The 14,303-nt window shown below is 43.2% G+C and overlaps 1 pseudogene; it reads left to right on the forward strand.

Annotated features, from left to right (window-relative positions):
- LOC121436039 overlaps nt 1–12,825 on the forward strand; it is a 64,913-nt pseudogene extending 52,088 nt beyond the window's left edge.
- Nucleotides 12,826–14,303: the final 1,478 nt, after the last annotated feature.

The following is a 14,303-nucleotide window of genomic DNA, read 5'->3' on the forward strand; positions in this document are numbered from 1 at the left end:
TTCTTGCATATCCCCAGGGGCTGAGGGTGTGCAGCAGTGGCAGCAGCAGTAGAAGACTAGCAGGTGCAGGCAGGTGTCAAGGCAAGCAGGCTGGTCCAGGGAAGGCCCACAAGCTTCAGGGAGAGGGAGTGAGCCACCTGAAAAATGGACACGGGGGAGGGGGATGTGCAGGAGAAACCTGCTTGGCAGGAAGTGAGGGCACAGAACTGACTGAATGACAGCCAGCAACTGTCTCGGGATCAGGTATCAGGGTAAAAACTGGATTGATCAGAGAAACAGTGGGGGAAACAACCATTGGACTCCTCTCTCTTTCCTTCCTCCATCCAAAAAGGGCCTGTGAATCTTTCTAAGCCCCTCTTTTCTTATTAAGCCCCTGCTAATAATTCATGGGTCTCTCTCTATATGTCCTGGGTCCTTCAAAACTTCTATGGGTAATTCTGGTCAGCTAGTAGTAGCTAGCTCCACCCTCTGATTCAAGGTAAACTTTATTGTTAGTACCAGGATTGTCAGAGTCTGATCAAAATATCAGTGAGACCATGTAGCCCTGGCTGTCTTCAAACTTGCTGTAAAGACCAGGCTGGCTTCAAATTCACAGCGATCACTGCCCTTGACTCCAGAATGCTGGGGTTACAGATGTGCACTTTTCTTGCTTTTTTTGCATGGCAAGTTTCTTACTCCAAACATTGTAGTAAATTTCATTTTGGGTATATCGTAGATGTTGATATTCCTATGTGTTCCCAGGTATGGCTATTGTTACTCAAAAGGATTTCACCATTTTGAATCTATCAGTGAAGGTTTGTGAGAGGGTAATATAAAGTAGCCTTTACAACTTCTGATTTATAACTCCTAATATATGTTCTAAGTGCCTTGTGGCCATCGGCCATTAGTTCTCCTGCCTGGCATGTGTGAGTGCCCTGTGGCCATCTGTTATTTGCATGTGTGAACAGACAAGATTCCTAACCACCTACGAACTAAATTATTATTCTTTATACTCAATTGGCAGGTTCCCCCCCCCCATCTGTCAGTAGTTTCTTCACACACAGTATTTAGCACTTTGCTGAATACATGAGCTATCTGGCTTCATGGTTCTCTTTTTCTTAGTGTGCCTCTTACCTTATGATACTCTGTCCCATCAACTATAGTCACTTTGATTTTCTTGATTTCTCAACTCCATTTCTGTCATCAAATTGTCTACCGTTTGTTACTTTGTGTTCCTTCCTGGCAACACAGAATGTCTTCCAGGGCAGTAAGTTAGTATATAGTCAGCTTTTTTTTTTTAGATTCATTTATTTATTATGTATACAGTATTCTCAGTATTCTGTCTACATGTGTGCCTCAGGCCAGAAGAGGGCACCAGATCTCTTTACAGATGGCTATGAGCCACCATGTGGTTGCTGGGAACTGAACTCGGGACTTTTGGAAGAGCAGGCAGTGCTCCTAACCACTGAGCCATCTCTCCAGCCCCTATAGTCATCTTTTCACCGCTGTGGCAAAATACCCAAGAAAGACAACTAAATGGAAAAACTTTCTTGAATTCCCAGTTTCAGAGATTTTAGTCCATGATCACTGCATTTTGTCACTGTAGACTTGAGGGGACACAGAGTGTGAGTCTTCTGACCCTTGACTCGTGCAAGGTTAGCAGTCATCCTACTGGACAGTAGTCCTCAAGACAGTTCACACGTACTACTTCAAGACTACTTCCAAGTGGAACGGTTCTTCACTGTAGTAGGGACACACACAGAAATCATTGAATGAGGACTAGATCTTTCTCTTCAGGCCATGACAATGGTAATAACTTCTTAAGGACTACCCTGAAGTATCAGAATTGAAACAGTGATCAATCAGACCACTCGTTGATCAGGATTGCTAGAATTATGCATAGCCCTGCCCCTCCCCCACCTAGATCCAAAGCTATGTCAGCCCTTGAAGATGGACTTGTGATCACAAGGCTCTTTTGGTGTTTGTTGTCACAAGTGTAGCCACATTAAATAAAGCTGTCTTTGCTTGTTCCCCCTGACCCCCCCCAAAAAAAACAGAAACAAAATAGCACCCTGGTTTGGTTTGATTTGGTTTTGAATATTTGTTTTCTTGGTTTTGAGTGAGGGAGGTTAAATCCATTCACTCTATTTTGGCCAGAAGTCGATATTACTCTTTACATCTTTTTGTTTTGATTCAAGATCAATATATGGCAGGCGTTAACTGTCATGTTTTTGGTTTTTATCAAAGACATTTCACTACTTTTTCATGAGCCATGAATTGACATTCCAGGCTGGATTTGTCTGTTTCCTCATCAGTAATCAGGTTAAATATCTGTACTGCTTTCTTGAATGGGACTTTAAGTGACCTTTCATGCTGAGTTTGATCACATGTAAAGTAAAATGTTGAAGATCTTCAAATTATTATTTTTATATACTGTAATTTGAGAATATCCAGTGGCTGATGGTGGCACTTAGGAGGTAGAAGCTCATGGATCTCCATGAGTTTGAGGCCCAAAAGGTTTATATAACAAGTTTCAGGACAGTCAATGCTACATAAAGAGACCTTGTCTCAAAAAACAAACACAGGAGGAGAAAGGAGAAGAGGTGAGAAGGAGAAAGGATGAACCTATGGAATTGTTGAGACCTTAAAGATCCTATTCTCAAACTTCTTTTACATGGCTGTTTTTGATAACCTTGTTGCAATTAATTATTACTTGGTAGTTACAAAATCTTTTCAACATCAGTTAACTAGTGTTTTCTCGAAGGCCTACCCTGCTTTTCTTTTTGAGTATCATTAGGAATTCAGATTGTCTTTACATTATATTGTATTTATTGTATTTCATTATAATTTATTATTCCTCCTTTTTTCTTGCTTTCTCTTTGTGTCTATCAATGTGTGTGTATGTATATGCACACACACACACACAAACACACACACACATGCACACATAGATCAAATCCAGGGCCTTGCACCGCTACACAAACACCATGCCAAAGAACTGCACCATGGCCCTTATTCATTGGAACACAAAAATAATCCAGATTTGGTCAATGTGATCCATGTTGCCATTTAACCATAAAGTATGGGTTAAAGTGGGCTATTTTAGGCCTCACATAATCTATTCTAATCTAATAGTAGGAATAGAGAAAAGCATCCCTAGGTTGGATGCTTGCTCAGGCCCTGTGCATGACCAACCCAGAGTGAGACTTGAGTTGAGGGGAGTTGCTTCTACTATCAACATCTCCTAGTTCTGTTTTTGTCTCCTGTTTTAGGCGTGTCACCTGGTTCGGTTCCTGTCACTTTTGTTAAAGGCACACACACACACACACACACACACACACAACACTTGCTCTTCTGTTGAACACCTCTGTCCTCCTCCATGATTACTTTCAGTATCAGAGAGCAGCAATTTGCCATTGAGTCCCCACCCAACTGAACATGCCTCAAGAACTCTGTCCTCTGCGACCCTGTGGTAGCCTTGGCCTGCCTCTTCTGTACCTCAGTAAGGCTTTTCCAGTAAACCAATTCTCTGTTTTTCTATTTACAGAATCTTACCTAGACATATGGCCTGCTGCCTCTGCAAATATAAAACTGATATTGAGGTTGTCTGCAAGACAGTCAAACTGCATTGCCATACTGGATGTCTGACAAACACAACACATTGTCGTGAGTCTCTTACCTGATGAATGTTTTAATTTTATGTCTTACTTTTTAACTAGTTATGAAAAAGGCTCATCCACACCTTCTCTTTTGCTGAAAGTTGGATTCTCAGCTATTATTGCATGATTAGATAATAGAACTGTTCCATATGCAGAAAGAGCAAAAGAAAGGGGTAAAATGGGAGAGAGATAACATAGATGACCACAAACTCTTCACTATGCTGTCTGCCTGGTATCCTGCTTCCAATAATTACTTTTGCATATAGTACACTTCAGTCTGTAAGCTGGCTTTTTGTACATTAGGTCTCAAGTGATCTCCTACTTTTGATATCTCTAGACAGATTTTGTTTGGTTTCTTTTCTTAATTTTGTAAGTGATGCCTTTTTATTTGGAATCTGAGAGCAGTGAGTGCTGCCTCACTGTGCTGCTGGAGCCGGGAGCTCTTCCATGCCCACACCGACCACCTCCCTACTGTTTTGAACCTCAGGCTTTTCTACCGCCAAATCTTTCATGTAATTTTAAGTGTTTTTCTAAACTGAATATCTCGGCACATGGCAATAATCCCAGCTACTCAGGAGGCTGAAGCAAGATGATCCAAGTTCAAGGCCAGTCTAGGCAATTTAGTGAAAACCTAGCTCACTTTTTTTTAAAAAAAAAATATTTTAAAAGGGGACAGCGATACAGCTTGATAGTATAGCTTGTGCTTAGCACTAAAATATTTTCTATGTATTAGGTTTATTAGCAATAACTTCATCCAAAATATGACCGTTTTCTTGCCTAAATAGTTTAAATGCAAGTCTTTAGCCTTGATCTGGAGAAGAGAAATAGAAGTGGCATTTGACTGTCTATATAAATGTCATTTATTTTTATTTAAGAAACCAATTACATTCTCTTTTTTCCACAGAAATGGCAAATAAGCATTTCTCTTATTTTACACATCAGAAGTGTCAACTGCTGTTGCCTCTTGCTTGAGTTATCACTTCCTAATTCTGAGCAGTCCATAGGCACACATTTTTCTTTTCACCACTCCTTCAGGCCCTCACTACCACCTCAAATCCTCTCAATTCTCCTGGGAAAGAAACACAGCTACACAGTGACTCACTTGACCTTCCTACTACCAGAAGCCTTGTATTGTTCCCATGTGGACCTGGAAGAATGAGAAATGAAGTGAGAACAGGCTTCAGACAAGAGTAGCTCTGACCTTGTGCATTTTATGAGTTCGAGTAATGTTTATCTAGAAATTGCTATTCTATAAATTGATTTTACATAAGAATAAAACCCAGTACATTAAACATGTCTTCACCTACACCTCATAACCCCCTTCACTCAGGCAAGAACCAGAAAGATGCACAGAGAGGATGCTCCTGTTTCAGGAGCTGGAATACATGCCAACAGAGCCTATGGGAAGAAATTGGGCGGGTAGGTGGAGAAGGACACACATCCAGATGTGAATGAGAGGTGCCTGCTTTAGCATTTCTGGCCTCACTCCCCTCAAAGGTTGTCCATCACCATAGTTAGCTGAGGTTGTATCAACAGAGGGCACATTGAAACGATGGAGAGAGGAAACCTAGTGGGCCTCTCGAATCTGAGGCAGATGGTGTAGATGTAGAAGCCTGAGGAGGTTCAGTCAGCCATGCAGAGAAGAAAAGCTGGCTTTGTCTTCTGGCTCTGGGTCTCTCTCTACTGGTCCACTGGCTGTCTTGAATAGACTTCCTGTGTGCACACTGTGGAATGTTCCCAGGAGGTTCCTACTTTGCCAATGACACTCTTTCTTTCGGTTGCTCCCATTTCACAGAATTTAGTTTAGTGTGTTTTCACACACACACACACACACACACACACACACACACACACACACACGGCATACCAGTATTTGCTGGCCCATAATTTATTTGACTACAGTGTGTGACTATGAGCTGAGAAAGGGGTAAAAGTATTCTCTGACTAAAAACAATCTCTCCATCTCTGACAGTTGAGGAAGCATCTATAGGGAACCCAGAAGGGGCATTCATGAAGGTGTTGCAGACCCGGAAGGAGAATAACAGCACTGAACTCATTATTGAACCAGAGACAGGCTATTCAGACCAAGAAAATGCCAAGTACTCCAGCTCCATGGAAGAGGATATCAACTTTAATGATGAAAATGATGTTATGAGTGCCCTGAATTACATACTGCCATATTTCTCTGAGGGAAATCTGGAAGATGTAGTATCAACAATGTTACCATACATTAAACTGCTGTTTTCTCATGACCAAGATTCAGAGAGTTCCTTGGGATCTTTGCAGAATGATACACAAAGTCTTTTTCCTACAAATGAATCTGAATCTGGTAACTTCACTAACAAAAATAAATTGAATAAACTTTATTTTCTGGAAAAGTTATTAGATGAAGAAATTGATGAGGTTAAAAAGGAAGAGAAAACTATACTACATAAGGAGAAGTCTAATAATTCAGGTAAAAAATTTAAGTGACAAATATTTGGAAAGAGTTGGACACCTGCCCAGGCAGAGGAAAACAGTCTTGCAGAGATTGAGAAGGCAGAGAAAAGACTCCACAGCCTGAACAGAGTGCTCAAGAGGACAGGAAGCATACAGAAAAGGCACTTTAAGGGAGTGAGTGACAAGAGCCTGTGGGATAAGCAGAGTGTCCAGACGCCTGTGGAGAGTATTGCCAAAGACGGACAGCTCGGGAGCCCACCCACAGTGGAGTAGCAGCAACTCAGTATTGTTCAGAAGATCAGAAAATTAGTGAGAAATTCCTTCCACCCAGAGCCCTTGCTCCCAAAGGAGCATGGGGAGGCAGTGTCTTCTTCCCCAGAACAGTCGCTGGTGGACAAGACTCTCACTACAAAATCGCTGCCTGAGTTCATAGACAGACGAAAAGACTTGTCTTACACCATTTTAGTTTTAGAAAGTGCAAATTTAAATGTGAAAAGAACGAAGGGGTCTAACCCTAGTTTACTGTCTGAAAAGACACATAGAAACCTTAGGAAGAAAAAGTATCATTTCCGGTTGATTGCAAAGAGTCCAGCATCCTCTGCAGTGAGGAGCCTGGTAAATTCCCCTGCAGGAGGGGTCTTTTCATCTTTAGGAGACCTGAGTTATGCAGAAAAGCCTTTTGCACAATTAGATGCTGCCTTAGGACCTCCTTCCAAAAAACCTCTGGCTGCATCTGATATTTATAATATTGAAGAACACATCTTTGAACCAACCACCCCTATGTCTGAAGAACCTATATCAGAAAATATATTCCCTGAAATGACTGCTGTAGAGTCTTTTGGGCCTACATACGATTTGATTCCAACAGATATCACTGTGCCTGAAGAAACTGCATCAGAAATTATACCCTCTGAGAATCCTATTGTAGAGTCTCATGTGCTTACCTCCGATTTAATTCCAACAGACATCACTGTGCCTGAAGAAGCTGCATCAGAAATTATACCCTCTGAGAATCCTATTGTAGAGTCTAATGTGCCTGCATCTGGTTCAATTACAACTCTTCAGCAAGCCAGCAAGCCACAGTTAGACTTCATCTTGGGGCCTGACTCCCATGAATTTGCTTACTCGTTGCTGATGTCACCAGGTAAACGCTTTGAATCTCAGCTAAACCAGCAGCTGCGGCCCCTCATCCCCAACAACAACGTGAGAAGGCTTATTTCTCACGTTATCAGGACTTTGAAGATGGATTGCTCTGATCCCAGTGTGCAACTGTCCTGTGCCAAGCTCATCTCCAGAACCGGCCTCCTGATGAAGCTTCTCAGTGAGCAACAAGAATTCAAGTTGTCCAGGGCCGACTGGGATACGGACCAGTGGAAAACTGAGAACTACATCAATGAGAGCCCAGAAACCCAAGGTGGACAGAAGGGTCTGGAACCAAGTCAGGTGAGGACAATGTTGGAACTGAGTCCCCTGTACCCTCTCAGTCATTTAAGCAGAAAGACTGGAGGCTTCTATTCCAGATCTTGTATTGTCCACATAACACTAGCCCAGCCAAGACAGTGGTTCTCACTATGGTTCTAAATTTATTGACAGAAGGCAACCTAAAACTCAAAACATAAAAATTGTGTTAGATAGGTAGCACATTTAATTTGGTATGTTCTTTTAAAATCTGCAAGCTACTAATGTAGAAAACTTTTATTATTTTTTTCATATTGTCATTTTGTTTTATAGTGTTGGGGATTAAATTCAGGACCTTGTATACATAATATACAAGGACTTGATCACTAAACTATATACTGTAGCCCATAGTCTTGCTTTTGTTTATTGTGCTATTGGGGCATTCTGTTTTGTTTTGTTTGAGAAAGGGTCTCACTATGTAGTTATATCTAGCCTAGAAATTGCTGTGTAGACCAGGCTGGCCTTGAACTTTCAGAGATTCACTTGCTTCTGTCTCCAGAGTGCTGGGATTAAGAGCCTCACCAAGCCCAGCTCTTAGTTTTATTGAGTCAAAGTCTTTTTGTATAATCCAGGATATCCTAGAACTTACCTGGTGTTCTAGGTTGTCCTTGAACTTATGGCAGTCCTCCTATCTTAACTTCCCGATTGCTAGGTTATATATATGTTACCATTCACAAGCCCAAGAAGGAATTTTAAGCAATTAGCCTTCACTTTCTGTCATTCTTTTAATTTTATTATTATTTAATAGCCACACAAATGTCCATTCATTTATTTCATATATTCCAGCGCACAAAAGAAGTTCCGGGATACAGCTACAACAACAAAGTCATCTTGGCAATATCTGTAACTGTAGTAGTGACAGTGTTGATTATCATTTTCTGTCTCGTTGAGGTAAGGACAACAATACATTCCTGTGTCCAGCATGTGCCCGGTCTGTGTCATAGGTTTAGAGGCCGCGAACTGAAAACCTGAGCCACTGACCCTCTCTGTCTACAAATAATGCCCCCGAGTGTCCACAGGTACTCTGTGAAGTCGGGCTCCTCAATGTCAGGTCATTATGTAACGTTCTGATTTGGTGTCAGACTGGTGGTGTTGCCGTGAGAGGCTGTGGGAGCAGTGGAGAGTTCTCTGTCCGTGAGGATGGTGGAATTTTGAGGCTAGATGGCAGAAATCAGCATGGGGTCAGTTCATGACCTCCGGGAGGATGTCCTCTGGCCCCTGTACAGGCAGCACCTCCACACCTAATGTGGTTGTGACCTCCAGGGAAATCTCTGTAAAGTCCTATATTGCTCTTTAGTGGTGTATACTGTTCACCACTGTGCTGGAATTTATTCACATTTTCACTATTTTTTCTGCCAATTTAGATGATACTCTGTGAGTAGAGTAAGCATGCCCAGTATTTTGCCTACAGTAGATAACAGTGGTATTCAAAGAAGAGAAATGACGCATTCCATCAATTCTACTATGAGGGTGATAGAAATCAGTACTTATTAAAATAGCATCAGAGAAAGATGTTTGTGTACTTCTGTAGTCCTTGCTCTTAGGAAACAGAAGCAGGATGATCCATAGTTCACAGTCGTTCTCAGCAATGTAGTGAATTCAGGCCAGGGATATATGAAATGCTATCTTAAAAAAAAAACAGATTAAATAGTAACAGACAGAGAAAAGCAATGGACAAACAGTGCGGGGACTGTTGGGGTCTGGGGATTTATATGGCCTGTGCATGCTAAGCATGAGCTATATTCCTAGACACTTAAGACTTTTGAGTAATTTAATAGTTTAGTCAACTGTGGAAAATGGAGTAAATGGTAAGAGAACAATTGCCTGACTGTTTTGTGGCCAAGTAATGAAAGCTTACTCCTTCTTACCTTAAAGAAACCATGCGAAAGAGAAAAAATAGCAGTGGTTTTAAAAATGAATGTGTGGGGGGAAGAGCTGTCTGTTTCCACTCCATAGGCAAAGGCCTTTGCTGAGTCTGGACGCTGTCTTCCACATCCTTCGGGATAGAAGGCTTGTGCCTGCTGAGCACAGCACAGAGTTCTCCATTCTTTGTCTGATCTAATCTCAGACTCCTTGGGAAGAGCTTATCAGCCTCTCCTAGGGTGAAGAGCACCTAGGCCCAGTGGCCAAACCAAGAGTAAATCTCCCATTCATTCCCCTGATCCCTAAGCCTGCACCTGGACCCTTCACTGGTCAGTTTCGCCCCCTCAGAGACAAACAGGAAGTACTGGGAGTGTGAGAGTACTAGGAAACCATTGCAAACCACCCAAAGCATTAATATATTTCGTGGTAAAACAACCCAGTGGAAAGGAAAGTGTCTGTAGCCGAGGCCACTCATCTGCCGGCCTGTGTCTCCTCCTGTGTGAGTTATGGATGTTCTTGTTCTCAGGGTGTTACCACCTCAGGGGACGCAGGTTCCTTCTGTACCACGTCCTAGCTCTTGTCTAGCACTGTTTTCTCATTTGTACATTTTCCCGCCGCCCCAGGAGAAAAGGAGCTTGAGACAGGGTTTCTATAGCCAGAATGACCTGGAATCCACTATGTACCTGAGGCTGACCTTCAGCTCCTGATCTTCCTGCCTCAGAATCACAGGCATGTGCCACCAAGTCCAGCTGGTGTGCTGACGTCTTTGTTTTGTGACTTTCCACCCTACTAACTTTTCATATTACTTCCAGTATAGTTTTAGTTGATCTCGTCAGCATTTTGGTTGTCTGTTGTTTCCAATACAAATAGTACTAGTTTTTCACCTGTCTTCCCAATTTAGTTTCCTTATTGTGTATTGAGCCCTTCTTGACAGGGCCACCCTGCAGCAATGATAGAGGAGACCTCTGGACACCTTAGGCCACCCCGCAGCAGTGACAGAGGAGACCTCTGGCCAGGGCCACCCTATAGCAGTGATAGAGGAGACCTCTGGACAGGGCCACCCTATAGCAGTGATAAAGACATCTTGCTCTTGTTCTTGATCTCTTCAGCAGTGCATTTCTTAGGCTTTTGCTGTATACTTAGATGGAGTTAAAAATATTTTGAATCACCTGACCATGATAGTGCTTTCTTTTAATTCCAGCACTCAGGAGGCAGAATGCTGTGAGTTCATGACCTGCCTGGGATAAAAAGCTAGTTCCAGGACAGCCAGGACTGTTAAACAGAGAAACCCTATCTCAAAAAACAAAAAATTCATACTTTTAACAGAAATTATTTTTATTAAGAAGTATTTGCTGAATTTTATCTAAAATAATCAGTATAATATATTAAGTGAAACCTAAAGGATGGTGTTGTGAAGAGACAAAGAAGGGCAGAATGGGCTCCTGAGCTCACTGAACAGGTAAGACTTTAGGTAAGTAAAAGGAATTAGTAGATTTAGAAACAGTGGTCATTGTGATAAGCAGAATTATGTTTTCTCCCCAAACAGGTTTATTCCCACAGAACAAAAGAGGAAGATGAAGAAAAGTCCATAGGGTAAATATGAGACCATCTTTCACAGAGAACATGAGAGTTAGCAGAGAACTTGGAACTCACCTAATTCCCTCATCTGACAGGGAGAAGAAAATTGCCAGAAAGAATATGATCCTCTCTGTTGTTTTGCCTGGCTCCCAAAGAGGCACCTGGCACTAGCATGGATGCCTCTGCTGCCACCAGGCTTTCAAAGAAAGAGGGTGAAATCCATAGGTTTAGGCTGTACCAGCTTTTGTTAGTGTTGTCTGCTCCAGCTAGAGACTTCAGAATTGGATGCTTTGGAGAAGAAGCAGGGGAGCCCAGAGTTAGAGTGTAGGGCTGTGAGTATACAGAGGAGGAAAGTCCATATCCTCATCCTGTTGGTCACCTTTTGAGCCTCTTCTTTCTTTGAGTGACACAAACTTCATAGAACTATAGCTGGGAGAGATTATGGACAATAGTTACCTTTCTTCTAAAGAGGAAATGAAGGACAATGGCAGAAATGTCTGGTCCTGTGGTCACTCTCTGGGGCATGTCAGAAAGAGGACCATTTTCTCCCTGGTGGAGCCCTTGTTTTTAGTTCCTCTCTGCTCAGGCTTTGGTCATATTTCACATCAAATCTGTACAGCGTATATGTCTGGAAAGTATGCTCTGAGTTTCCTAATTGTCCTTGGATTCAGAAAAGATAACTAATGTGTGTGTTGGTTCTTGTCATGTACTTTACTGCTTTTTTGGAGACATGGTTTCACACTTAGGCTGGTCTGGACTCACTGTGTAGCCAAGGCTGGCCTCAACCTCACAGAGATCCGCCAGCCTCTGCATCCCCAGTGCTGGGATTAAAGGTATTATGCACCACTGCCTGACTGGCCTCAGAATCTTGTTTCAGCCTCCCAAGAATTGGAATCACAGGCATGATCCACCATGCGCAGCTACCTGTGCCCTTTAAACTGCTCTTACAAATCCTCAGCAGAGGCAGGCTGCAGGGTGAAACCCCGTGAGTCTGTGAGCTGTGCTGTGGACTTGGGCTTTGTACTTGGAGGATAAAGCAGCTAGGCAAGCAGGAGCAGCCCCTCCCTCACCTCAGCAAGTCTGCCTGTGAGAGCTGATCTGCAGGAGAGCAAAGGGCTCCTGCCTAGAGTGGCTTCTTCAGAGGGAGAAGTTGGTTCAGTGGAATAAGTGGGACTACTGTCATGCTGGTGCCTCTGCTCCAGGACAATTCACAGGCAAAATCTCCCCAGGGAGATCTTTTGGAAAGTTCCTAAAAGCCAGATATGCATGGAATTGTTGTTAAGTCCCATTGCTGGGGTGATCTTTGTTATGGGGAGAGCCAAGATGTCCCCAGACAACACCACACACACACACACACACACACACACACACATAAACACAGCACAATCACTAACTGTCTTCTGCATGTGTTTTCTTCCAAGGAGTAAGAAATGCTACAAGGACAGTGAGAGTCAGGTAAGCCCGAGACTCGGTGCTGTGGCTGGAGAAGGTGGGGCTAAAAGAACTAATGTCTCCCCTTCTGTTTCCTAGGAAGGATTTTTCTGGCTAAGGTGGCCACAGTGGCTCACAGATTTATTCAAACGTGACATACGAAAGAAGAGCATGACTGAGGGAATGCAGGTCAAGGAGTCCTCTGCACAGGACGATAGTGCCATTCAGGATGTACCATGGTAAATGTCTAGCTCAAATGAGAAGCTAAGGTCAAGTTCCTCATTTCAAAGTTTGAAAGCCTTGGCATTGCTCTTCTTCCAGGGACGTCAAGGGGGAAGTGATGCCGCCGGCCCTGAATCTGACAGTCGCTGAAGCAGAAGAGAGTGAAGAAGCAGATGACACTGAAGGCACAGAATGATCTGCTATCATTTATTAATAAATTATTTTGTGTAGATTCGTGAGTGTCAAAGGACTTTGTACACAAGTAAATGAAAATCGATGTAGAGCAGTTTAGAGCTGAGCCAGTAGGACGACTTATCACGTGAAAGCAGTGGCCATGCAAGCCAAGTTTGATCCAGAATCCAAGTTTTATAAAAAAATGCTGCATGGGTAGCAAGCATCTGTAATGGAAGCACTCGTGAGCAACATAGGAGGTGAAGACAGAATCACTTAAAGTCATCTAGCCTGGAGTACAGAGCAAAAAAACAGATAAGGGACCCTGCCTCAACAAGGTGGTTGGCCAAAACCAACTCCCAAATATTGTCCTATGACTTTCACATGATTGCCATACCATGCATGAACCTAGACATTCCTCTCCTCCCCCCGTACACACACACACAATTTCAAAATGGGGAATGGGCTTATTAAACACAGAAAAAATACTGACTATCCAGTGATACAAAGACTGGCGCTGGTCATGGATGCTCAGCATTCTTGGTCCCCAGAGGAGCAGTGTGGCTGGGGAACCACCGGCCTGTGTGGCTGGCTATGGGTCCAAGCAGAGCAAGTGGCCCTCTAGTCCTCACCTGGCTGGTCAGTGAGCTGGTTGCAAAGGAGGTGTCCTTAGCGAGTCATCTTAAAGGACAAGAATAGGGAATATCTTGAAGAAAGGGGAGGCAGTGGAAGCTGTACCCACCGCTGCCCCCTAGGAACGGTGTGTGTACTCAGTGCCAAGCCCTGGGCTGGACTTTTAATGTCTTATGCCATTTGCCCCAACAAACTACCATAGCAGCATTGTTCCAAACTGTCTTCGAGTAGCTGGGGATGGGCAGGCCTGTAATCTCAGGACTTGGGAGGTCCAGGCAAGAGAATTCCTACAACTTCAAGGTTAGTCTGGGCCACCCCGAGGTTACCAGTGAGGTCCAGGCCACAGGACTTGGAATGTAAGCAGAATGCAGCCTGCTCAAGTACCCTAGACCACACATCATCATAAGCTATTAGACCTTTACGGACAGAAGCCTCTCGGCCCTTACCCTGTCATGCTGCAGAGACAGGGATTTGGAGAAACACAAACCTTGCTGTGGACAAAAGTCAGCGTCCATATGGAAGGTGATGCCACTCTTCCTGAGGACCAAGGATGGACCAGGCACAGAGCTGGGCACTTTAGTTACAATGTTGACACAGGGACAGAAACTCTCAAGCCAGCTCCTATGCTACACTTGAGTGGAAGGGCTGTTGACCTTGGTAACAGTTAGAAACAAACAGAAGCTGACAAAGCAAGAAAAGAGGAGCCTCTGTTGCTGGGCTTCCCAAAGCCTGGGCCAGGTCTTTCCACACAGCTGCTTACATTGTTCATTTCTGAAAACAAGTTTTGAGAAACGTTATTCTTCACCCCAGAACTGGCAACACAAGCCCGTTCCACATCCATTTATTTAATATTACTATTCATTATTATTA

Source organism: Microtus oregoni, unplaced genomic scaffold (genome assembly GCF_018167655.1).
Source record: "Microtus oregoni isolate MIOR12 unplaced genomic scaffold, Mior012 000048F_ref0000485, whole genome shotgun sequence".
Classification (NCBI taxonomy): Eukaryota; Metazoa; Chordata; class Mammalia; order Rodentia; family Cricetidae; genus Microtus; species Microtus oregoni.